Consider the following 25,061-nt stretch of genomic DNA (forward strand, 5'->3'; position numbering starts at 1 on the left):
CATGATGATCAGAAAGCAGAGAGAGAAAGCTCCACTTGCTAGATATTTCCCCCTAAGCCACACCCCATTGAATTACTTCCTTCAGCCACATCCCACCAGCCTTCACTTACCACTTAATTAATCCCATCAGGTGATTAATCCACTTATTGGGTTAAGGCTCTCACAATTCAATCATTTCTCCTCTGAACCGTCTTGCATTTTCTGTCACATGAGCTTTTGGGGGTACCTCACATCCAAACCATAAAATCTGGAATAAATACTATAAATCCCCTCAAAAAGACTGTTTCCTGAATATGTGAAACTGTAAAACTTCCCAGATTTAAGGAAATATATCTTAATTCATGAATGTCAATATACTATTTAGGGAAGATTTGGAATTTTCAAAATTGAATTAAAAAGAATTTTTAAAAAAAATCCCTATAGCCCCACCATTAAGGGATAAGCATTAGTACTTTTGCATTAGGTTTTTTCATATTTTTTACAAAGCTCTTGACATATCATATTTCATACATTTGATTCAAGTGGGTTATGAACTCCTATTTTTACCCCGTATACAGATTGCAGAATCACATCGGTTACACATCCACATTTTTACATACAGCCATACTAGTGTCTGTTGTATTCTGCTGCCTTTCCTATACTCTACTATCCCCCCTCCCCTCCCCTCCCCTCCCATCTTCTCTCTCTACCCCATCTACTGTAATTCATTTCTCTCTCTTGTTTTTTTTTCCTTTCCCCTCACTTCCTCTTGAATGTAATTTTGCATAACAATGAGGGTCTCCTTCCATTTCCATGCAATTTCCCTTTTCTCTCCCTTTCCCTCCCACCTCTCGTCCCTGTTTAATGGTAATCTTTTTCTCATGCTCTTCCTCCCTGCTCTGTTCTGAGTTGCCCTCCTTATATCAAAGAAGACATTTGGCATTTGTTTTTTAGGGATTGGCTAGCTTTACTTAGCATAATCTGCTCTAGTGCCATCCATTTCCCTGCAAATGCCATGATTTTGTCATTTTTTAGGGCTGAGTAACACTCCATTGTGTATAAATGCCACATTTTTTTATCCATTCATATATTGAAGGGCATCTAGGTTGGTTCCACAGTCTAACTATTGTGAATTGTGCTGCTATGAATATCAATGTAGCTGTATCCCTATAGTACGCTCTTTTAAGATCTTTGGGGAATAGTCCGAGAAGGGAAATAGCTGGGTCAAATGGTGGTTCCATTCCCAGCTTTCCAAGGAATCTCCATACTGCTTTCCAAATTGGCCGCAGTCCCACCAGCAATGTACAAGTGTACCCTTTTCCCCACATCCTCGCCAGCACTTGTTGTTTGACTTCATAATGGCTGCCATTCTTACTGGAGTGAGATGGTATCTTAGGGTGGTTTTGATTTGCATTTCTCTGACTTCTAGAGATGGTGAGCATTTTATCGTGTACTTGTTGACTCATTGTATGTCCTCCTCTGAGAAGTGTCTGTTCAGGTCCTTGTCCCATTTGTTGATTGGGTTATTTGTTTTCTTATTCTTTAATTTTTTTGAGTTCTTTGTATACTCTGGATATTAGGGCTCTATTTGAAGTGTGAGGAGTAAAAATTTGTTCCCAGGATGTAGGCTCCCTATTTACCTCTCTTATTGTTTCTCTTGCTGAGAAAAAACTTTTTAGTTTGAGTAAGTCCCATTTGTTAATTCTTGTTTTTAACTCTTGTGCTATAGGTGTCCTATTAAGGAATTTGGAGCCCGACCCCACAATATGTAGATTAGAGCCAACTTTTTCTTCTATCAGACGCAGAGTCTCTGTTTCGATATCAAGCTACTTGATCCATTTTGAGTTAACTTTTGTGCATGGCGAGAGAAAGGGATTCAAATTCATTTTGTTGCATATGGATTTCCAGTTTTCCCAGAACCATTTGTTGAAGATGCTATCCTTTCTCCATTGCATGCTTTTAGCATCTTTGTCAAATATAAGATAGTTGTAATTTTGTGGATTGGTCTCTGTGTCCTCTATATTGTACCATTGGTCCACCCACCTGTTTTGGTACCAGTATCATGCTGTTTTTGTTACTATTGCTCTGTAGTGTAGTTTGAAGTCTGGTATCGCTATACTGCCTGTTTTACTCTTCCTGCTTAGAATTGCTTTTGCTATTCTGGGTCTTTTGTTTTTCCATATGAATTTCATGATTGCTTTATCTATTTCTACAAGAAATGCTGTTGGGATTTTGATTGGCATTGCATTAAACCTATAGAGAACTTTGGGTAATATCTCCATTTTGATGATGTTAGTTCTGCCTATCCATGAACAGGGTATATTTTTCCATCTTCTAAGATCTTCTATTTCATTCTTTAGGGTTCTGTAGTTTTCATTGTATAAATCTTTCACCTCTTTTGTTAGGTTGCTTCCCAAGTATTTTTTTTTTTTTTGGATATTGTGAATGGGGTGGTTGTCCTCATTTCCATTTCAAAAGTTTTGTTGCTGATATACAGGAATGCCTTTTATTTATGTGTGTTGATTTTATATCCTGCCACTTGGCTGAATTGATTTATTAGCTCTAGTAGTTTCTTTGTAGAATCTTTTGGGTCTGATAGGTATAGGATCATGTCATCTGCAAATAGTGATAATTCTTTTCCTATCTTTATGCCTTTAATTTCTTTCGTCTGTCTAATTGCTCTGGCCAGTGTTTCGAGAACTATATTGAATAGAAGTGGTGATAGAGGGCATCCCTGTCTTGTTCCAGATTTTAGAGGGAATGCCTTCAATTTTTCTCCATTTAGAAGGAAGCTAGCCTGAGGCTTAGCATAGATAGCTTTTACAATGTTGAGGTAAGTTCCTGTTAATCCCTAGTTTTTCTAGTGTTTTGAACATAAAGGGATGCTGTACTTTGTCGAATGCTTTTTCTCCGTCTATCAAGATGATCATATGGTTCTTATCTTTAAGTCTATTGATGTGATGAATAACATTTATTGATTTCCATATATTGAACCAGCCTTGCATCCCAGGGATGAATCCTACTTGATCATGGTACACAATTTTTTGATATGTTTTTGTATCTGATTCGCCAGAATTTTATTGAGGATTTTTGCATCTAGGTTCTTTAGAGATATTGTTTTCTTTCTTTGAAGTGTCTTTGTCTGATTTTGGAATCAGGGTAATGTTGGTCTCATATAATAAATTTGGAAGAGCTCCCTCTTTTTTCTATTTCCTGAAATAACTTGAAAAGTATTGTTATTAATTCTTCTTTAAAGGTTTTGTAAAACTCCGCTGTGTACCCATTCGGTCCTGGGCTTTTCTTGGTTGGTAGTCTTTTGATGGCTTCTTCTATTTCGGTCATTGATATTGGTCTGTTTAAATTGTGTGTATCCTCCTGACTCAATCTGGGCAAATCATATGACTTAAGAAATTTATTGATGTCTTCACTATCTTCTATTTTATTGGAATATAGGGTTTCAAAATAATTTCTAATTATCTTCTGTATTTCTGTAGTGTCTGTTGCCTTTTTCATCCCATATGTTAGTAATTTGAGTTCTCTCTCTTCTTCTCTTTGTTAGCATGGCTAAGGGTCTGTTGATCTTATTTATTTTTTTGAAGAACCAACTTTTAGTTTTGTCAATTTTTTCAATAGTTTCTTTTGTTTCAATTTTGTTGATTTTCACTGTGATTTTAATTATTTCTTGCCTTCTGCTGCATTTGCTGATGTTTTTCTCTTCCTTTTCTAGGGCTTTGAGATGAAGTGTGAACTCATTTATTTGTTGTTTTTTTTTTCTTTTTTTGAAGAATGAACTCCAGACAATGAATTTCCCTCTTAAAACTGCTTTCATTGTGTCCCATAGATTCCAATATGTTGTGTCTGTATTTTCATTTATCTCTAAGAATTTTTTGATATCCTCCTTGATGTCTTCTGTAACCCATTGATCATTCAGTAACATATTGTTCATTTTCCAAGTGATGTGGGATTTTTCCTTCCTTCTTTTATCATTGATTTCCAGTTTCATTCCATTATGATCAGATAAGATGCATGGTATTATCTCCACAGCTTTATATTTACTAAGGGTTGCCCTATGGCATAATAAATGGTCTATTTTTGAGAAGGATCCATGTGCTGCTGAGAAAAAAAGTGTATCCACTTGATGATGATTGATATATTCTATATATGTCAATTAAGTCTAAGTTTTTAATTGTGTTATTGAGTTCTATAGTTTCCTTATTCAACTTTTGTTTGGAAGATCTGTCCAGTGGTGAGAGAGGTGTTAAAATCACCCATTATTATTGTGTTGTGGTCTATTTGACTCTTGAACTTGAGAAGAGTTTTTTGATGAACCTAGCTGCACCATTGTTTGGGACATATATATTAATGATTATTATGTCTTGTTGGTGAATGGTTCTCTTTAGCAGTATGTAGTGTCCCTCTTTATCCCTTTTGATTAACTTTCGCTTGAAGTCTATTTAATTTGATATCAGTATGGACACCCCTGCTTGCTTTTGAGGTCCATGTGAATGGTATGATTTTTCCCAACCTTTCACCTTCAGCCTGTATATCTTTTCCTATCAGATGAGTCTCCTGTAGGCAGCATATTGTTGGATCTTTTTTAAAATCCATTCTACTAGCCTATGTCTTTTGTTTGGTGAGTTTAAGCCATTAACATTTAGGGTTACTATTGAGATATGGTTTCTACTGAGATAGTGTTTCTACTTCCAGCCATGTTTGTTTATTTTTGTTATTTAACTTGATTTGTTTTTCCTCTTCAATTGGTTTTTCCCTTTACTGTACTACCTCTCACTGTTGATTTTCATTGTTGTTTTTCATTTCCTCTGCATGTAATATTTTGTCCAGGATTATTTGAAGTGCCACTTTTCTAGCTGCAAATTCTTTTAACTTTTGTTTATCATGGAAGGTTTTTATTTCATCATCAAACCTAAAGCTTAATTTTGCTGTCTACAGGATTCTTGGTTGGAACCTATTATCTTTCAGCATTTGAAATACATGGATCCAGGATCTTCTAGCTTTCAGAGTCTGTGTTGAAAAATCAGCTGTTAACCTAATTGGTTTACCCCTAAATGTAATCTGCTTCCTTTCTCTTGTGGATTTCAAAATTCTCTCTTTGTTCTGTATGTTGGGCATTTTTATTATAATGTGTCTTGGTGTGGATCGCTTGTGATTTTGTACATTCGGCATTTTGTACTTTGTGTTTCCGTTTCATTCTTCATGTCTGGAAAGTTTTCTAAAATTATTTCATTGAACAGATTGCTCATTCCTTTGGTTTGGACCCCTATACCTTCCTCTATCCCAATAACTCTTAAATTTGGTCTCTATATGTTATCCCAAATTTCTTGGATGTTCTATTCGTGGCTTCTTACCAGTCTTCCTGAGCTGTCTATACTATTTTTGAGATGATATATTTGGTCTTCGTTGTCTGATGTTCTGACTTCTACTTGTTCTACTCTACTGGTGATACTCTCATTTGAGTTTTAATTTGGTTTATAATTTTCTTCATTTCCAGAATTTCTGTTTGTTTGTTTGTTTTTGTTTTTGTTTTTGTTTTATATATATAATCTCTATCTCCCTGTAGAGTTGATCTTTTGCTTCTTGGATTTGTTTATGTAATTCATTGTCAAAGTGATCTTTCATTGTCTGCATTTGCTGTATAAGGTCTTCCTTGAGATTCCAGATCATCTGAGGCATGTATATCTTGAAATCTTTCTCTGACATTCTTTCTGCTGTAGCTATCAACTACTCTATTGTTGAGTTCTCCTGCATTGTTTGTGTTCCTTTATTTCCTTGTTTTTTTCCATGTTGCTCATGTTTCTTTTCAGCTCTGTGTGACTGCTGTGTTATTATTTTCTCCTATAGATTTGTATTGCTTTTGTATAGTTTTGAGATCTCTCCTTTGTGATGGGAGACAATGTGTAGAGATGTTGAATTCAATTATAATTTTAAATAAATTCATTAGCTTCATAAAAGATACAGATTCTGGTGGCATATAGAGAACTGAGGGTCAGGTGTAGGGCTTTATGTTTAGGGGGAAAGATGGGGGGATATGGGGGTTAATATATCTTAGCTACTTTGGAGGAGAGCTCTAGTGCAGGGGGGTTATTAACAGGAGAAATCACAGGAGGTATTTCGGCATAGCTAAGTACTTGGGAGGACTATAAGAAGCATAGAAACATTTCACCTATTTGCATGTAGTAAATTACACATAGTAGAAATAGTAACGCTTGGGAGGTTGGGAGAGGAAGAGAAGGAGGATGAAAAGTAAAAAGAAGAAGAAAGAAGAAAAGAAATAAGAGAAAAAGGAATGAAAAAAGAGAGGAAAGGAGATAAGAAAAAGATAAAAAGCAAAAAGGAAAGAACAAAAAAAGAAAGAAAGAAATGCACTCTTAGAATTCTGTTTTCTTTTCTTCCAGTAGGTGGCATTGTGCATTCCAGGTTGAGTCTCTGCCCTCAGGGTGAAGGAAGCAATCCGTGTGAGGTGGCTCTCGCTCACCTGCTAGGTGCCTCTCCAATCCTGGTGTCTTTGGATTGTTCCCAGTCTCTGTCCCCATCACTTCTCCTGCCCACCAGGCCCCAATTACTGGGACTCTTCTCCACAGCCCTGGGTTCACTCTGGGTGTGCAGCGCCCTGGCCGCCCACGCTTCTGATCAACTGAGGGCTACTTCTGTGTTGGGAAGTCACCAAGTTATCACAGCTGGGGTTAGCGGGAGTTGGAAACAGGCAACCTGTTCTGACTTATTCCCTTTGATAGCCACGCCCACTGAGAGCTGGTGAGAAAGGTTTTGGTTATCACAGCTGGGGGGAGGGGGAGTTGGAGATCAGGCACCTTTTCAGTTTCATGGGCTCTGAAATTCACGCCCACTGAGAGCTGACGAGAAAGTTTTTGAGTAATCACAGCTGGATGGAGGGGGGTGCTGGGAATCATACACCTGTTCGGATGCCAATCTCGCTGCCTGTTAGATCTGCCCAAAGCTGTAGATTTTCCAAGATGGCGACTGCCTGTTTCCACACCAGGGTGTCTGGTGAGGAGGAGGGAACTGGACTGTTTTTCCACTAAGTCCAGACTTCAGTCCTCAGTCTGGTGCCCTGCAGAGATGCGGGTCGCAGTCTGGTGTGCTCTATCTCCAAAGGCTCTGAAACTCTGTGTCTCTACACTGCCAGAACCCTGCAGCACTCAATCCACCCGTCTATGGCAGGTTCCAGGCTGCTGAGCTGGTGGCCAGGTTCTGGGCATGGAGCGACTCGGATTTTCTCGCGTTCTGGACTGTGTTTGTAACCAACTGCTGTTTAAAATTCTATCACAGGCTCCATAAAGCTTAAATTCATGGATGGGGGCTCCTATGAGAGAGAGCCTGTCTGACCACTCACTAGGAGTCACACCAGTAATGAGATCTCTTCTAATCCGCCATCTTAGATCTCCAATAACCAATTTTTGTAAGTAGTGCTTCTTTTATATTTTAAAGCCTCAGTATATTAAGGTAATTAAAATTGTTGAAAATATTTTGTCATTTCCTGTTAAATTGTCTCTGATGCTTCTTTTTTTAAAGAATTTTTATTAGTTATTGATGTATCTTTATTTGTTTATATGTGGTACTGAGAATTGAACCCACTGGCTCACACATGCTAGGCAAGTGCTCTTCCACAGAGCCACAACTCCAGCCCTTCTGATGCTTCTTAACATAGAATGTATTTTTAATCCCCCAAATAATAACCAATTTTCTCAGAATAATTTATTGCCCCTTTCTTCACTGAAAATTTTATGTATCGCATGCCAAAGACTTTTATGTGTTTGGGTATATTACTAAGTCATTTATGTTATTTCATTTAACTTACTATTTTTGCATTTGTTTCACTGGTATATTTAAAACTTTGTTGGCAGTATGAACTTCACTGTCAACACAAGTCCCTTTTCAAAATTATCATGATAGTTCATTCACTTTTTTTTCTTTTTCTTTTAAGCTGATACACAAAAACATAAAAGTAGTACTTATTAATGGGAGTAACATGGAATGTTTAATATATGTATACATTGCTTAAAATTTAAATCAGGTTAAACATCTCCTCAATCATTTCTTGATTGTAAAATCTTTCAAACATCTAGCTTCTAGCTTTTGGAAATCTATAGTACACAATTGTTATCTATAGTCACCATACTGTACAATAGTAACTCAGAGATTCTTGCTCCTATCTAACTACAATTTGGTGCCTATTGATCAAACTTTCTGCATCCCTCACCTCACCCCTAAAATACCCTCTGGCAGCCTTTGCTAACTACTCTTCTATTCTCAACTTCTCTGAGATCAATTTTTAGACTCTACATATGAGTGAGATCATACAGTACTTGTCTTTCTGTGGCAGACTATTTCACTTAACATAATCATCTCCAGCTTCGTTCATGTTGTCACAGATGACACGATTTCATTCTCTTTAAAGGCTGAAAAGTATTCCATTGGATATATATACCACATCATCTTTATCCATTCATCAGTTAATGGGCACTTATGTTGTCTCCTTTTCTTGACTATTGTGACTATTGCTGCAATGATAATGGATGTAGCAGATGTCTCTTTTATAAAATAACTTAATGATTTTGTTCCTACATAAGAGTAGAATTGCTGGATTATATAATAGTTCCATTTTTACTGATTTGAGTCAATTCCATACTGTTTCCCATGATGGATTTATTAATTTACATTATCCCCATCAGTATGCAAGTGTTTCCTTTTCTCCACATCCTCCCCAGCACTTGTAATCTTTAATCTGCTTGATACTAGCCATTCTTACTGAGGTAAGTGATATCTCATAGTGGTATTACTTTTATATCCTTGATGATTAGTGATGTTGAGTATTTTTTCATCTACCCGATGGCCATTTGTATGTTTTCCTTTAAGAAGTGCCTATTTTAGGTCTATTGCCTATTTTAATTGGGTTATTTATTTATTTTTTTAAATTTTGAATGTTTACTGAAATGAAATATAGTAGTATTATGACTATTTGCTTATATTGATGTGTTTATTCATTCTTTTTTTAATTGGGGGAAGATTTGGGAAAGATTGTCATTCCTTATGTGTGTTGGTATGTACATATATATACATTTACATGTTCATCTGTGAGTTTTAGGGATGTAAGTGAACAATCTATGTGGCAATACTTTTATAATTTTTTGGTATATTTATTTTGCTAATTTAGACCTTTCTTCCTGATATTGACACCTTTCACTGCATTTCTGATTTCAGTGAGAATATTTTTCAGCTGAAGACTTTGTTTGATTTTTTTAAAATTGCTTCCATTGCCAGGTGTGGTGGCACACATCTGTAATCCCAGTGGCTCAGAAGGCTGAGGCAGGAGGATCACCAGTTCAAAACCAGCCTCAGAAAAAGTAAGGCACTAAGTAACTCAGTGAGACCTTGTCTCTAAATAACATACAAAATATGGCTGGGAAAAAAATAGGGCTGGGTATGTGGCTCAGTGGTTGAATGCCCCTGAATTCAATCCCCAGTACCAAAAAAAAAAAATTGCTTCCATTTTTCTGTTAAGTGTCTCTGTGACATTGAAATATTTCTCTGTGTTTTCTTCAAGTTCAGCAAGTTTCCTTCAAATAGCTTTTGAAAATTCTCTATCTGGAACTTGTCACATACTGATTACTACCTGGTCAGTTTCTGGCAACTTTATTTTAAGTACTAGGTGAAATCATGGTTTCCTGAAAACTCTTGTAGATCTATCGGGCCTCTGATTTTGGTGTTAATAAAAGATCTTGTACTGGGTGTGGTGGCACATGTCTGTAATCTCAGTAGCTCTAGAGGCTGGGGCAGGAGGATTGCAAGTTCAAAGCCAGCCTCAGCAACTTAGGCCTTCAGCAACCCTGTCTCGAAACAAAAAATAAAAAGGGCTGTGGATGTGGCTCGATGGTTAAGTGCCACTGGGTTTCATTCCAAATATCAAAATAAACAAATGCAAAAAATAAGATAATGAGTTGAGTAACATTTTTGCCATCTAATAATTTGGATTTTTTCTGTACTAATTGGTATGAAATATTCTATTTTGTTTGACAATGGTTTATTCTTATTTACATTTGCATGAAAAAGATTTGATAATTCCTTTCATTTTTCTGACTTCATTGTTCTTCTTATTTTGTATAGAAAACACATAGTTGTATTTATTTATCCAATGTATTTTTATCAATAAGAGAGATTGATCTTATATTTCTTCTCTTCTTTCATACATTATGATTGCCATGCTTTCTGCATTTGATTTTGCAAAGTATGGTTGATTTTACATTTATCCCCCCCCCCCGTGAGAGAATTATGTATCCCAACCCATTGCCATGTGATTTTCAGGAATGTCCTGTGAGAAGGGTATATATGTCCCTTCTCCATTGTTGTAAGGTGTGGGCAAATAAGTCAATTTGGCCAAAATAATGCCCATGGACTATTTATACCTTACAATTGAGCAAAAGCAGGAAAAAAGCTTTTAAGTGTTCTAGTCCTTTCTTTATTCCCATTGAAATGAGGAATATCTATTCCATATAGAGGCTGATGCTTCAGAAGTGATCCTGGAATGGATAAGACACAAGGAATAAGGAAGGAATAAGGCTGGGGGATGTGGCTGAGTGGAAGTGTTTACCATGTGTGTTGAATGTCTTGGGTTCAACCCCTAGTACTATAAGAAAAAGAACCATGGAGGAAAGACTCAAGTCAAAATGTAACATGATCGAAAAGAAAATATTTGTTGCTGTAAGACATTGAGAATTAGGAGCTGATTTTTTATCATAGAATAATGAAAGTTAAAAATGCTAAGAGCCTGTCTTTTAAAAAAAATCTGTCTGATTAACCAGTTTTTCCATAAGATTCCTAACTTAGCTATAGAATTAATCCAAATACTTATTACATTTGTTTTCTGATCTATTCACAGATCAGCCTAATTAAGAAGAGGCATTTAAACAATTATCCAAGGCCTATGTTTTAGGAATAAAAGATAAGAAAGAGAGGGACTCAAACAGTCCATCCCTTATAATATTGTCCCTGGGTAGGACATTCACAACATCTGAACATTCTTCTCTTATATACATGTGGTATACAATGGATACATATTTTGTTAGTTATGCATCTCAAATTGTTTTATGTGTTTCTGCCAATTTAACGATTGCTTATATTTAAGAAGAATATATGTCAATTTCTGAATCAAACCATCAGTCAAAAATATATGGGCTAAACTACTGTAATATTAAGATGTTTATATTCAGAAAGAGAAACATTTTGTCTTCTTACCTTATTCATTCATAAAATTTGCTGTGGTAAGTGGTATCATAATTATTACTGGTCCTATTGGCCTAGTTTACACAGGAAGCCAAAGTTTGTAGATGGAGATTAAGACATTTTTTCACAAGGTATCATGAATCAATGAAAATTTTCTTTAATTCCAATTTACACATTAACATTGCTTTCTAAATCAAAACATAATATCCAAAGCCAAATGGAGTCAAGATATTTTTATATCTTTCCCATAGTTAGAAAATCATATATTTTTGGATGTTTCTCAATTATTTATCTAAATTCCAAGTCTTTATTTTTCTAGAAAAAAATTTCTGTTGCTACATTTTTTTGTTACTGTTTCTTTTTAATTTTTTATCTGATCTTCAGCTATATGATTATCTTCACTGATGGGTCTATACTCTCTTTACTCCACATTTACAATTTCTCATAATTTTATCTCCTTCTATTTCCTCTCAGAATAATAGAGAAAACTCAAATTTTCTTTCATCCTAATGGACTTTACAGTGTCAAATTTTCTCGTAAATGTTTTTAATACATGTTTTAATATGCTGAATATTTTTTATTTCTCTATTAAGCTTTGTATCTAGCATTTTAAATTTCCCTTCCTTCATTTTTATCACATTTTATATCATATATCTTATTTCCTATAGTTATATTATCTTAAAATGTACTGAGAACATATCATATCATATACTATTAATATTTATCTGTCTTTTGTAATCAATGTCATCAAAATTATGCTATGCCATTTCATCTTTTCTTGTACATAATCTCTTTTCACTAGTTTTCTATTGGACTTTATACTAATCACTATCCATGCAATTGCAGTTGGCTCTCCCTAGCCTAGTGAGAGGATTCCTCCTACATCATAAACTCTTTGATTCCTGAAGGCCATTAGATTGGCCTAGATATAATTAGATACCAACAATACTTTGGAGGAAGGGCAGATGATACATGTTTATCTTGTCACTGATTTGGCAGCCAGAGAGAAGCAGGAAGAAAAAGTGAGTTATGAGGAATATGGTCTCTGTACAGATTCTTCTCTGTATGTGATGATGGTATGAGAGCCCTCAGTTGTCTGCAGCAAATATCACCGTCCCAATACCCCAATACTATTGTGATTACCCCCAACCCCTTCCTAATGTTGCTTTCAATGGATGTCTTCCAAGATTTGACTCTGAACATCTTGATTGCTATTAAACTCAATAGTAAAAACTATTTCCAGAACTTGCCCTCATTTCCAAACTATACCCTTTATTATTAAGAGGTGTTTATAAATTTTTGCAAAATTTTATATACTCATTTCTATCAATACTCAACTGCTTTCCTAGAAAAATTCATTTTGAACAAGTATTTTTTTAATTTTCTTTTAAGTGGGCCCATGGTAGTGAATCAGTATAAAACTTTTCAATATTTGTCATATGTATACTATGCTTCCCTGATTGCCAGCCTCAGTATAGCTGAGAAAGAAAAATAATTACCATATTTCCCTTTACTCCCAATGTTTCTCCAAAAGTCCAGCTAAATTTTTCAAAAGAATGGAAAGAGTGATGTTTTTCTGTGTGGTGTAAGAAGGCTTTTCCTTGATGAAGAATTTTCTTTCAGCTTTGGAATAAAAACATATTAGCCAGCAATTTTTCTAAATTTGCCTAGTTTGATTTTCAACTGTTCTTTCAACTCTTTCCCCTTGCAATGGCAATCATGTTCCTTTTCAATTTTAGGAGTCAAATTTACCTCTCTCTTTCTCAGTAAACATAGGAACTACCAGATAAAAATTCATTCACCTTCCTGACTCCAAGCCTACAAATTTGCCAGCATCCTTACTTATTCATTTCCCCTTCTTATTATAATGGAAATAGTGTCCATTTCCCTGTACTAGTAATGTTAATCTCCTAAACTGTCTAAATCCCTCTAACCCACTTCCACACAAATAATAATAATAATTTATAACATAAGTCATCTTTGAATTTTTCCTTTTCTTCAATCCTCATACCTAATCTGAGCCTTTACTCTCTCAATCTCTGTTGCTAAACAACATCAATTATAGGCTGGACCACTCTGATTGCCTTTGAGTGATCTCATTGACTTAATCTACTTTTATATTGTCCGTTGCTTCTCTACATCAGAGCCAAATGATTTTTCATATCCTTCAAAAATGCAGATGTGGTCATGTTCCTCAGCCACTTAAAACTTTTCAAAGCTTCCTACATGTAAAACTAAAATTTTTAGCATGTGTCTACTAGCCTCTTCAACTTACTCCTGTCCCCTGATTGCTCCTCTTGGTTCAGGGATTTGGGCTTTTATTCCTCATGTATAGAATGTTCTTCCCATCTCTTTTCACATCACCAATTCCTTCTCACCCTTCAGTTTTCATCCTTCCCTCGGAAAAGCCTAGACAGTCCGACTAATATGGCCTGCTCCCTGTTAGAATGGAAATTCCAAAAGATTAGGAACATTTTATCCTCAACCCCCAATATAATACAAAGAACAAATCTTTATAAATATCTGTTGAACCATCGAGAACTGAATATATGGAGAGGAATCTACAGTGGAAGCTGTTAAAACAAACATGGAAATTAGAAGAAACTCAATAGAGACTTTTAACTTCAGAGACCAGGGAAGAAGATCATTTCACAAGGGAAAGGAGACATAATTATGTCAAATGTTACAGAAAAGTCAGGTGGGTACAGAGAGTTAATTCAGAAATAGCAGTTCTAATGGAGTAATGAGGGCAGATTCTGAATTATAGTGGGATAAGAAAAAAATGGAGACAGGGAATATAGACAGATCTTGAAGGCAGTTGTCTCTGGAGAAAAGTGGTATATATCAAGTGGTATATAACAACGTAGGTTAAAAGGAGAGTCTTATTTCACTGTGAGAGAAAAACATTTATGGTTAAATACTGATAGAAAAGAATCAGGAGAGTGGACATTTGAAGATACAGAAATTATAGTAACCTGTAGAGTCAGCTGGATATTATTTTTGTCAAATAAACTAAACCAGATTTGTCTGAAATGGGTTTTACTTCCAGTCACTCAAGATAGACTTTTAAAACCAAGAAAAAACAATTCATCATTTAAAGTATAAGGATAAAAATAAGGTAATTACAAAAGCTATTACTACTATCATGGTATAATTCATGACCTTGGTAGTCCCCCAACCTGGGATATCTCTGTAGAATTGGGAATCACTGATGATTCAAATTTTGAAATATTTGAACCTGAACTAAGAGTTAAATACTTATGTCTCAAATTTAAAAGTTATTTTAATGGGTTTAGTGTGTAAATAATGCAATTTTTCTTGATTGGAAATTTCTGGAGCAGATTACTGATTATTGCTATTATTTTCATTCTAATCTACAAATTTATTACCGTTGAGTAGCATGATTAATGATAAAAGAAAGAAGAGGACCAGGTCAGAAGGATCAGTGACAGCTCTAGCTCTGTTGCTAATTAACTGCAGGAGCTTCTGCCTGTGCCATTTCATCTTTCCTGCCTAACTTTCCTCATCTACAAAATAAAGATAATAAGGTCTACTTTTCTCACAGGATTTACATTGTAAGAATAAAACATGTTCTTATGGCTGCAAGGCCTTTTATTCATAAAATGCCATACTAAGTAGCTGGATATTCATAATATGCCATACTAAGTAGCTGGATAAGAAGACGTGAAATCTCTGTGCAAATTGTTGTTCCATTCCTTTGTAGGCATGTGACTTTGAGCAGGCTCCTTAATACTTCTATTCCTCAGTCTCCTCATCTGAAAAATTGGAATAATTATCCATAGCTCCTGGAATTTTTATTAAGATTAAATGAATTGTGAATTAAAGAAGAGAGCACACCAGCTAAATGTGCCTTGATTTGATATTTGTTCTGCCTATGAGTTTTGTTCTCTTATTTTTAATCTAGGGGAATATGACTTTACTTGAATGGTTTAAAGTCAGATAAAATTCAGACTCTAATGCATCAGACTTTTACAACATTGATATTTGATGAATTGTCCTCAGGCCAGGAATAGCAGCATTGCTTAGGACCTTATGAAGAATGCAGAAACTCAGTCTCCAGTCCAGATTTATAAAATCAGGATATCCATCTTAACAAAATCCTCAGTTCACATGTACAGTCAATTTTGGAAATCACGGTTTAATAAACCAACCAGTTATTAGAAGTAGGTATAAGTAGAGCAATAGCACACACTCTGTGACCTGTGATGCCATTTCTTCCTGTTCCTTTCCCTTTGTCTTCAGTCCCCCAACTCTATTTTAATATGAAAATGAAATGAACCAAAGAAGAAAATAATAGAGCCAGAAGGTGAACAAGCTTCAATTACATTTGAGAAGTAATTTTATACTAGGGTAAATATTCATTCCTGAGCTTCCATGTCTCTTTATGTTTTCACTCATTAGACATCATTGCCTTGAATAACACTGTCAAAGTGTAGGCCTTCTTATCTATCCTACCCATCTGTTCTTTAACTTGCTGCCATTGTCAAAGGTACTTACAAATGCACTCTGCTAAAAAGAATGTCCAGGTTACTGCTCATTAACAACTGAGGAGGTTACTGTTCTCCAGATTCTCCTAGCAGTTTTTCAGAGGTGAAGGTGAAATGTAGAAAAATATTTAAGCAACACATTTTTAACCTTTTAGCAAGCATTTAGAGGTATATCATTTTTTAAAAAAAAAGTATGCAGTTATAGAATAAAGTTGAGTCTGTTGCAACACATTTCAATAACAAACCACATAGTCTGAGTCTACCATGGACAGAAGTATATTATTTTCCCTTTTTTTCTGTTACTTTATTAAGTAATCTATTTGAAGACTGAGGAAGCATGGTATTGGGGACACTAGTGATATTTCAGCAATGAAGTAAGTTTTCACATTACTGAAGAAAGAAAGGCAAGTCCATCTCACTTCAATCCAAGATCTATAGCCCTTTGATAAATATCAAGAGAGTCATCTTGTCAGTCCTTCAAAGGAGAGAGATTTACAAGTTATCTAAAATAAGTTAGAATTTCCTGGGCTGTAAAGATATGCCATTGAAAAGAATGTATTAGCAAGGCTATCAGGGGAGTGTGTCCAGATGAGGCCCAACACATTTTTTTAAATTACTCTATTTTCTTCATTAAAATTCTTCTTTAAAATGGAAAATGGTCCTTTAAGCACAACATTTAAAGTTTTGATTTATAGAAAACCAGATGTTAATGCAGTTTGATTTAAATGTCTTTGGGGGTAGCTATGATTTTGCAGGAGTATATATTGCATTTATGTTGAGGCCTCCCACACAACTTTTAAAGATTTGTGTGTCCCTTGGAGATACAGGTAAGGGAATTATTGCTCTTTACTTCATGCTAACAGGCTCAATTTTGCAGTTTGTAATTAAATAACCCATAGTCAGTCATCTTAAGAGGCTGCTAGATCTGGTGCTGTTCAAGCAAGCCTTGAGGAAGTTATGGCAAATAAAGGCTAAGAAGACAGTCATATGAGAAATTATAATGATTAAATAGTCATACCCACCAGGGCTCTTAGAATACAGTTAGCAGGGATTGTGAGCATTTGAACAAAACATGGATCCTGTCATTGCTAAATAAAGTCAAGTTTGAATAATGGATTTTCTCTTATGATTTTGCTGCAAAATTTATGAAAGGAAATATATGAATGAATATTTTTTCAAAATGGCCAAAGGAAGGGGGGAATCAAAAAAGCAAGTATGTCATAAATGATATTAGATTGAACATTATTGTTTGTTTCACATTCCAAGTTAGATTGTGGACTGGTTCTCCATATAGATATGTGTTCTGCACATATATTCTGGCTCAAGGTAAAATAAACTCATCAATCATTTTTAAAGTTCTCCATTGCTAATGTTTTCACATTTGGCTATTGAGAGAGCAAAACCAAAATAAATAAGACTCTTTTGTGCTTTATACCCTTCAAAAATGAGAAGAAAATTCAAAGGAAACCAGAAGCTATTAGTGACTGTTCTTGGAAAAAAGGAAGGAAGGAGGGAGGGAGGGACAGAGACAATTTGTACCACCTGATATGGTTCATTAAAAAATATGCCCATGCCTTCCAGAGTATTATCTCCAATTCATATCAATTCATCATTAGACCATGTGGGCAGCTATCTTGGTAATATGACTCAACTTGAACTGCAAATTGAGATCATCCCTCAAAGTAACTCATTCTTTGGTCACAATTTTCAGAAATGTCCCTTCAATAATTTGAAGGTAACAACACAAATATTACTCATATTCTTATTTAAAAAGTAGTACAGTATTATAGTAGAATGCATTGTAAAATATAAATAAAGCAAAAAATATATTTAATGTCATCACCTAAGGAGAGAACCACTACTGTTAACATTATCTCTTAAATTTTTATTATAGGCACATATATTTTTTAAACATTTTTAATATAAATTCTATTGGCTGGAAAAAGATGGCCATGAATAGAGTGCATCACACCCCATGTACCGCGTCACTACTACGAGGTGAATAACAAGTTAGAACGACCAAAAGCTATCTTGTTAGGAATTTCCAGCAAAATTGGGGTGCACCGAAACCTAGAGGAAGGATTTCCATCACCGAGGACTGGTTACTGAGTCTCAAATGCGAGTCAACTGTGCGACCGGAGATCCAGGCTGACTGATCCATGGCCCGCCCCGCGGCCCGCCCTGCGGCTACAGACGGCGAGGCGCCGCAGAGAAGCGACCAGCAAGCAGAGAGAAACGGCGCTACGGATTCTGTGGAGTCCTGCCGGCTGAGCCCTCACTGAGCTCTGGGCTGAGTTCGGGGTTTGAGACGGGGGAAGGAAGCGGTCCAGTTCTATCCCCCACACCGGACAGTCCACCAAGGAAGCCAGCGGCCACCATCTTGGAGAGCTGACATCACCACCGCCAGTTTCCGACAGATTGCAACAATAAAACAGGTGTGTGTTACTCAGCCCATCTCCCATACAGCGGGGAATTCGCATAAAATCTCTCCCCGGCTTTCCGGGGCAGGGATTATCAGAAGGAGCCTGCATAGAGACTTGGGGAAAGGTAAAGACACCTGATCTCCAACTCCCCCTCCCATCAGCAGCAAAAACGAAACCTGTCTCACCAGCTCTGGTAGAGTGGCAAGCAGAAAAAATCAAAACAATAGGGTGCCGGTTCCCAATAGCCACCCTCCACACCCAGCAAACTGCAGGCCCAGAGTACAGTTTAAACTGCCCAGAGGCATCACACTGGGGAAGGCCTGGCTAGCAGGAGAAGCCAGGAGACAAGAGGCCAGGAATAAACCTAAGCTAACAGGTTTTTGAGAGGGGGGGGAGGGAGCGGCATCACACGGACTGTATCCTACAGCCAGAGGGCAAAATCTTGGCCTGGAAAGCACAGCACCACCTACTGGAAGCAAAGAAAATAGAAGCCTAACAGTGCCCCCACTTTTTTTTCTCTTTTCTCATTTTTTTAATTTTTTAATTTTAAATTTCTTTTGTATGTTTGTTAATTTTTTTTCTTCAATTGTAATTTTTTTCAATTGTAATTTTTATTTTACTGCATTTTATTATTATTATTATTATTATTATTATTATATCATTTCTTTTCTTTTTCTTTTTTCTTTTCTATCATTTCTATCATTTCTTTTCTCTTTCTTTCTTCCCTCCCTCTCTCTTTCTTGGTTTGCGTCCTTACCTTCTCCCCATCTTTCCTCTTAGCATGAACACCCAGATTACATATAACTTACTAAATGCAAATAGATGAATACTACGAATAGTTCCATAGTCCATCTAAGCCCTTAACTACCCCCAAGTACTCCTGTCTATTCTCTTGTTAATATCCGCCTGCATTTGAGCAACTCCCCAAAGAAGCTAACATATACTAACCTCCATACCATCAAATCGCCCAACCTTAACATAAAATCCTAAGTCCAAACCTCAGTTCTCTATATGCCATCAAAATCTGAAGGCCTTTAATGAAACCAATGAATTTACCTTAAATCACAATTAAATCCAACATCTCTAAACATTGTCTCCTAACACAAAGGAGAGATAGTGGAACTATAAAAACCAAAACAAAATTAAAGGAGAAAACAGAAACACAGCAGTCAAATAGAGTTGGAAAGTAACTTGAGCACCATGAAAAGACAAGGGAAAAAAGGAGTACAAACAATGCAGGACAACTTAAATACACAGGAGAACCTAGAGGCATTAGAAAAATGGACAGAGAAAGAACTCAAGGCATACCTAACTCAGATGGAAAGGAAAGGTTGGGAAAAATCATACCACTCATGTGGTCCTCAAGTAGATACATGTTCTTCTCAGCAGCACATGGATCCTTCTCAAAGATAGACCATATATTATGCCATAGGACAACTATTAGTAAATATAAAGGTGTGGAGATAATACCATGCAACTTATCTGATCATAATGGAATGAAACTGGAAATCAATGATAAAAGAAGGAAGGAAAAATCCTGCATTACCTGAAAAATGAACAATATGTTACTGAATGATCAATGGGTTACAGAAGACATAAAGGAGGAAATCAAAAAATTCTTGGAGATGAATGAAAATACAGACACAACATATCGGAATCTATGGGACACAATGAAAGCAGTTTTAAGAGGGAAATTCATCTCCTGGAGTTCATTCCTCAAAAAAAGGAAAAACCAACAAATAAATGAACTCACACTTCATCTCAAAACCCTAGAAAAGGAAGAGCAAAACAACAGCAAATGTAGTAGAAGGAAAGAAATAATTAAAATCAAAGCAGAAATCAACGAAATTGAAACAAAAAAAAACATTGAAAAAATTGATAAAACAAAAAGTTGGTTCTTTGAAAAAATAAATAAGGAGGGGACCCAACATGGTGGCCGGTGAGGAGGCAGCACTTTCAATGCCTCCGCAGCAACGGGATCAGAGAGACCCATTAATACACCTACATGCGACCTGCTGAGAAACTTCTAGCAAAATTCCGCTGAAAGGAGACCTGCCGGGAATTAGTAAGTCTATTGGAGGGGTCAGTTTGTCCCAGACGAGTGAATCTCGGCAATGCGGAGCAGGGGCACAGTCCCGCCGGCGGCCGCCGAACTGCCACTGCCCACACATTGCAGGGAACATACGAACGGCCGCTGCCTGCCTGAGCCCCCGCTGGCCAGGCTCTGTGAACCGCCTCTGGCGGCTCGGCGCTGCAAACGACCACCCTCCCCCCCCCCCGCTGGTTCGGCGTTGCAAACGACGACCCCCACCCCCACCCCCAACCGCGCTCCTGTGAACAGCTCCCGCCCGCCGGGCTCTGCCAAAGGCCTCGCCCACACGGCAAACGGGCCCCGCCTGCACGGCTCTTCAAACAGCCCTGCCCGCACGGGGGAATCAGGAGTGGTTCGGGACCCACAGCGCAGAACTCCCGGCTACTGCTACCACCAGTGCTGACAACTGAGGTCTCTTGCACCAGCTTCCGAGGGCGTGGCTACCAGAGGGCAAGCAAATTCGCTGGGGTTTCTCAGCCCCAAGCTCTACAAACTTCGGGTCCAAGGGAATGGCAAACAGGGAGAGTGTGCCCAGGCATTCATGAAAACAGGGCTCACAGGAGCAGCAGACCTGGCGTGTAGCCAGTATTGTGGTGAGCGTCACCGGTGAGCGGGGCCTAGCTCGAGGAAAAGTGGGGAAGTGACTAGACACAAGAGAAGGCCCTTGGCACTCAGGATTGGAGACCCGCCCAGTCCGGGAGGAAGAGCTGCTGCACAGTGATTGGTTCCCGCGTATTGAGAGGAGAAGCTTGGCCCAGTGGGCATAGCTCCACCTACTGGAAGAATAGTGAATCGAACTCTAAGACTGCATTTATTAAAATTTTGTTTTTGTTGTTATTGTTGTTGTTGTTTTTTAATTTTTTAAATTCATTTTATTTTATTTTTTTAATATTAATTTTCATTTTTATTATTACTATTATTATTTTTTTAATTCTTTTTAATTTTCTATTTCTTTTTTCTCTTTCTTCTTTTCTTCTGTCTTTTCATTTTTTTTCAATTCTCTTATTCCCCCTTCCTTGAATTCTACCTGCTTATTCTCATTCTCTTTGGTGACTTCTTCCCTTCCCTTATAATACCTTTCCTCCCAAGTATCAAATAAATTTATAGGAGTAAACAGTAACTCAGCAGTCAAACAGAACAAGAAGCAACATGAGCAGCATGAAAAAGCAAGGAAGAAAAGGAGTAAAAAGAATGCAGGACAGCCTAAATATTCAAGAGGATATAGAATCATGAGAAAAATGGTCATATAAAGAACTCAAGGAATACCTTAGACAGATGGAATGGAACCTTAAAGAGGATACGAGACAGCAAATTCAAGCAGCGAAAGAACACATTGAGAATGAATTACATAAACAGATAAAAGAAGAAGTTAAGCATCTTTATCAGGAGATAGAGATTATAAAAAAGAATCAAATAATAATCTTAGAAATGAAGGAAATTATAAACCAAATTAAAAACTCAAATGAGAGTATCACTAATAGAGTGGAACAAGTAGAAGCCAGAACGTCAGATAATGAAGACAAAATATATCATCTTGAAAAGAGTCTAGCCAACTCAGATAGGCTGGTTAAAAATCACGAGAGAAACATCCAAGAGATATGGGATAACATAAAAAAAACAAATTTAAGAGTCATCGGGATAGAGGAAGGTATAGAGATTCAAGCCAAGGGAATGAGTAACCTGCTACATGAAATAAGTACAGAAAACTTTCCAGAAATAAAGAAAGAAACAGATACACAAATTGTAGATGCATACAGGACACCGAGCATACAAAATCACAGCAGACCAACGCCAAGACACATTGTTATGAAGATATCCAATATACAGAACAAAGAGAAAATATTAAAAGCTACAAGAGAAAGGAGGCAGATTACATTCAAGGGTAAACCAATAAGGTTAACAACGGATTTTTCATCACAGACGCTGAAAGCGAGAAGATCCTGGAACAACGTATTTCAAACACTGAAAGACAATGGATGCCAACCAAGAATTCTGTATCCAGCAAAATTAAGCTTCAGGTACGATAACAAAATAAAAATCTTTCATGATAAACAAAAGCTAAAAGAATTTGCAGCCAGAAAACCAGCATTGCAAAGCATCTTGAGCAAAACACTACACGAGGAAGAAATGAAAAACAATAACCAAAGCCAACAGTGGGAAGTAACTCAGTAAAGACAGACGGAGGTGGGAAAGCTAATCATGGAGAAACAAACTAAACTAAAAAAAGAGAGAGAGAGATAAATAATCAAACATGGCTGGAAGTACAAACCATATATCAATAGTAACTCTAAACGTTAATGGTTTAAACTCTCCAATAAAGCGACACACGCTGGTAACATGGATTAAAAAAACAAATCCAACAATATGCTGCCTCCAGGAGACACATCTGACTGGAAAAGACATACACAGGCTGAAGGTGAAAGGTTGGGAAAAAATATACCATGCACACGGTCCTTGCAAGCAACCAGGGGTGGCCATCCTCATATCGAATAAAATCGACTTCAAGACTAAGTTAATCCAAAGGGATAAGGAAGGACATTATATACTGTTAAAAGGAACCATTCACCAACAAAATATAACAATTATCAATATTTATGCACCAAATAATGGTGCTGCGACGTTTATAAAACAAATTCTCCTCAAGTTCAAGAATCAAATAGACAACAAAACAATAATTATGGGTGACTTCAACAAATCTCTCTCACCATTGGAGAGATCCTCCAAACAAAATTTGAATAAAGAAACTATAGAACTCAATATCACAATCAATAACCTAGACTTAACTGACATATATAGAATATATCAACCATCATCAAGTGGATATACTTTTTTTCAGCAGCACATGTATCCTTCTCAAAAATAGACCATATATTATGCCATAGGGCAACCCTCAGTAAATATAAAGGGGTGGAGATAATACCATGCATTTTATCTGATCATAATGGAATGAAACTGGAAATCAATGATAAAAGAAGGATGGGAAAATTCTATATCACATGGAAAATGAACAATATGTTACTGAATGATCAATGGGTTACAGAAGACATCAAGGAGGAAATCAAAAAATTCTTAGAGATAAATGAAAATACAGAAACAACTTATCGGAATCTATGGGACACAATGAAAGCAGTTTTAAGAGGGAAATTCATCTCCTGGAGGTCATTCCTCAAAAAAAGGAAAAACCAACAAATAAATGAACTCACACTTCATCTCAAAGCCCTAGAAAAGGAAGAGCAAAACAACAGCAAATGCAGCAGAAGGCAAGAAATAATTAAAATCAGAGCGAAAATCAACAAAATTGAAACAAAAGAAACTATTGAAAAAATTAACAAAACTAAAAGTTGGTTCTTCGAAAAAATAAATAAGATTGACAGACTCTTAGCCATGCTAACGAAGAGGAGAGAGAACTCAAATTACTAACATATGGGATGAAAAAGGCAATATCACAACAGATGCTACAGAAATACAGAAGACAATTAGAAATTATTTTGAAAACCTATATTCCAATAAAATAGAAGATAGTGAAGACATCGATAAATTTTTTAAGACATATGATTTGCCCAGACTGAGTCAGGAGGATACACACAATTTGAACAGACCAATATCAATGGATGAAATAGAAAAAGCAATCAAAAGACTACCAACCAAGAAAAGCCCAGGACCAGATGGGTATACAGCGGAGTTTTACAAAACCTTTAAAGAAGAATTAATACCAATACTTTTCAAGTTATTTCAGGAAATAGAAAAAGAGGGACCTCTTCCAAATTCATTCTATGAGGCCAACATAACATTGATTCCAAAATCAGACAAAGACACCTCAAAGAAAGAAAACTACAGACCAATATCTCTGATGAACCTAGATGCAAAAATCCTCAATAAAATTCTGGCGAATCGGATACAAAGGCACATCAAAAAAAATTGTGCACCATGATCAAGTAGGATTCATCCCTGGGATGCAAGGCTGGTTCAATATACGGAAATCAATAAACGTTATTCATCACATCAATAGACTTAAAGATAAGAACCATATGATCATCTCGATAGATGCAGAAAAAGCATTCGACAAAGTACAGCATCCCTTTATGTTCAAAACATTAGAAAAACTAGGGATAACAGGAACTTACCTTGACATTGTAAAAGCTATCTATGCTAAACCTCAGGCTAGCATCATTCTGAATGGAGAAAAATTGAAGGCATTCCCTCTAAAATCTGGAACAAGACATGGATGCCCTCTATCACCACTTCTATTCAATATAGTTCTCGAAACACTGGCCACAGCAATTAGACAAACAAAAGAAATTAAAGGCATAAAAATTGAAAAAGAAGAACTTAAATTATCACTATTTGCGAATGACATGATTCTATACCTAGAAGACCCAAAAGGGTCTACAAAAAAACTACTAGAACTAATAAATGAATTCAGCAAAGTGGCAGGATATAAAATCAACACGCATAAATCAAAGGCATTTCTGTATATCAGCAACAAAACTTCTGAAACGGAAATGAGGAAAAACACTCCATTCACAATATCCTCAAAAAAAAATAAAATACTTGGGAATCAACCTAACAAAAGAGGTGAAAGATTTATACAATGAAAACTACAGAACCCTAAAGAGAGAAGTAGAAGAAGAACTTAGAAGATGGAAAAATATACCCTGTTCATGGATAGGCAGAACTAACATCATCAAAATGGTGATATTACCCAAAGTTCTCTATAGGTTTAAAGCAATGCCAATCCAAATCCCAATGGCATTGCTTGTAGAAATAGATAAAGCAATCATGAAATTTATATGGAAAAATAAA

The sequence above is a fragment of the Callospermophilus lateralis genome, chromosome X, assembly GCF_048772815.1.
Source record: "Callospermophilus lateralis isolate mCalLat2 chromosome X, mCalLat2.hap1, whole genome shotgun sequence".
Classification (NCBI taxonomy): Eukaryota; Metazoa; Chordata; class Mammalia; order Rodentia; family Sciuridae; genus Callospermophilus; species Callospermophilus lateralis.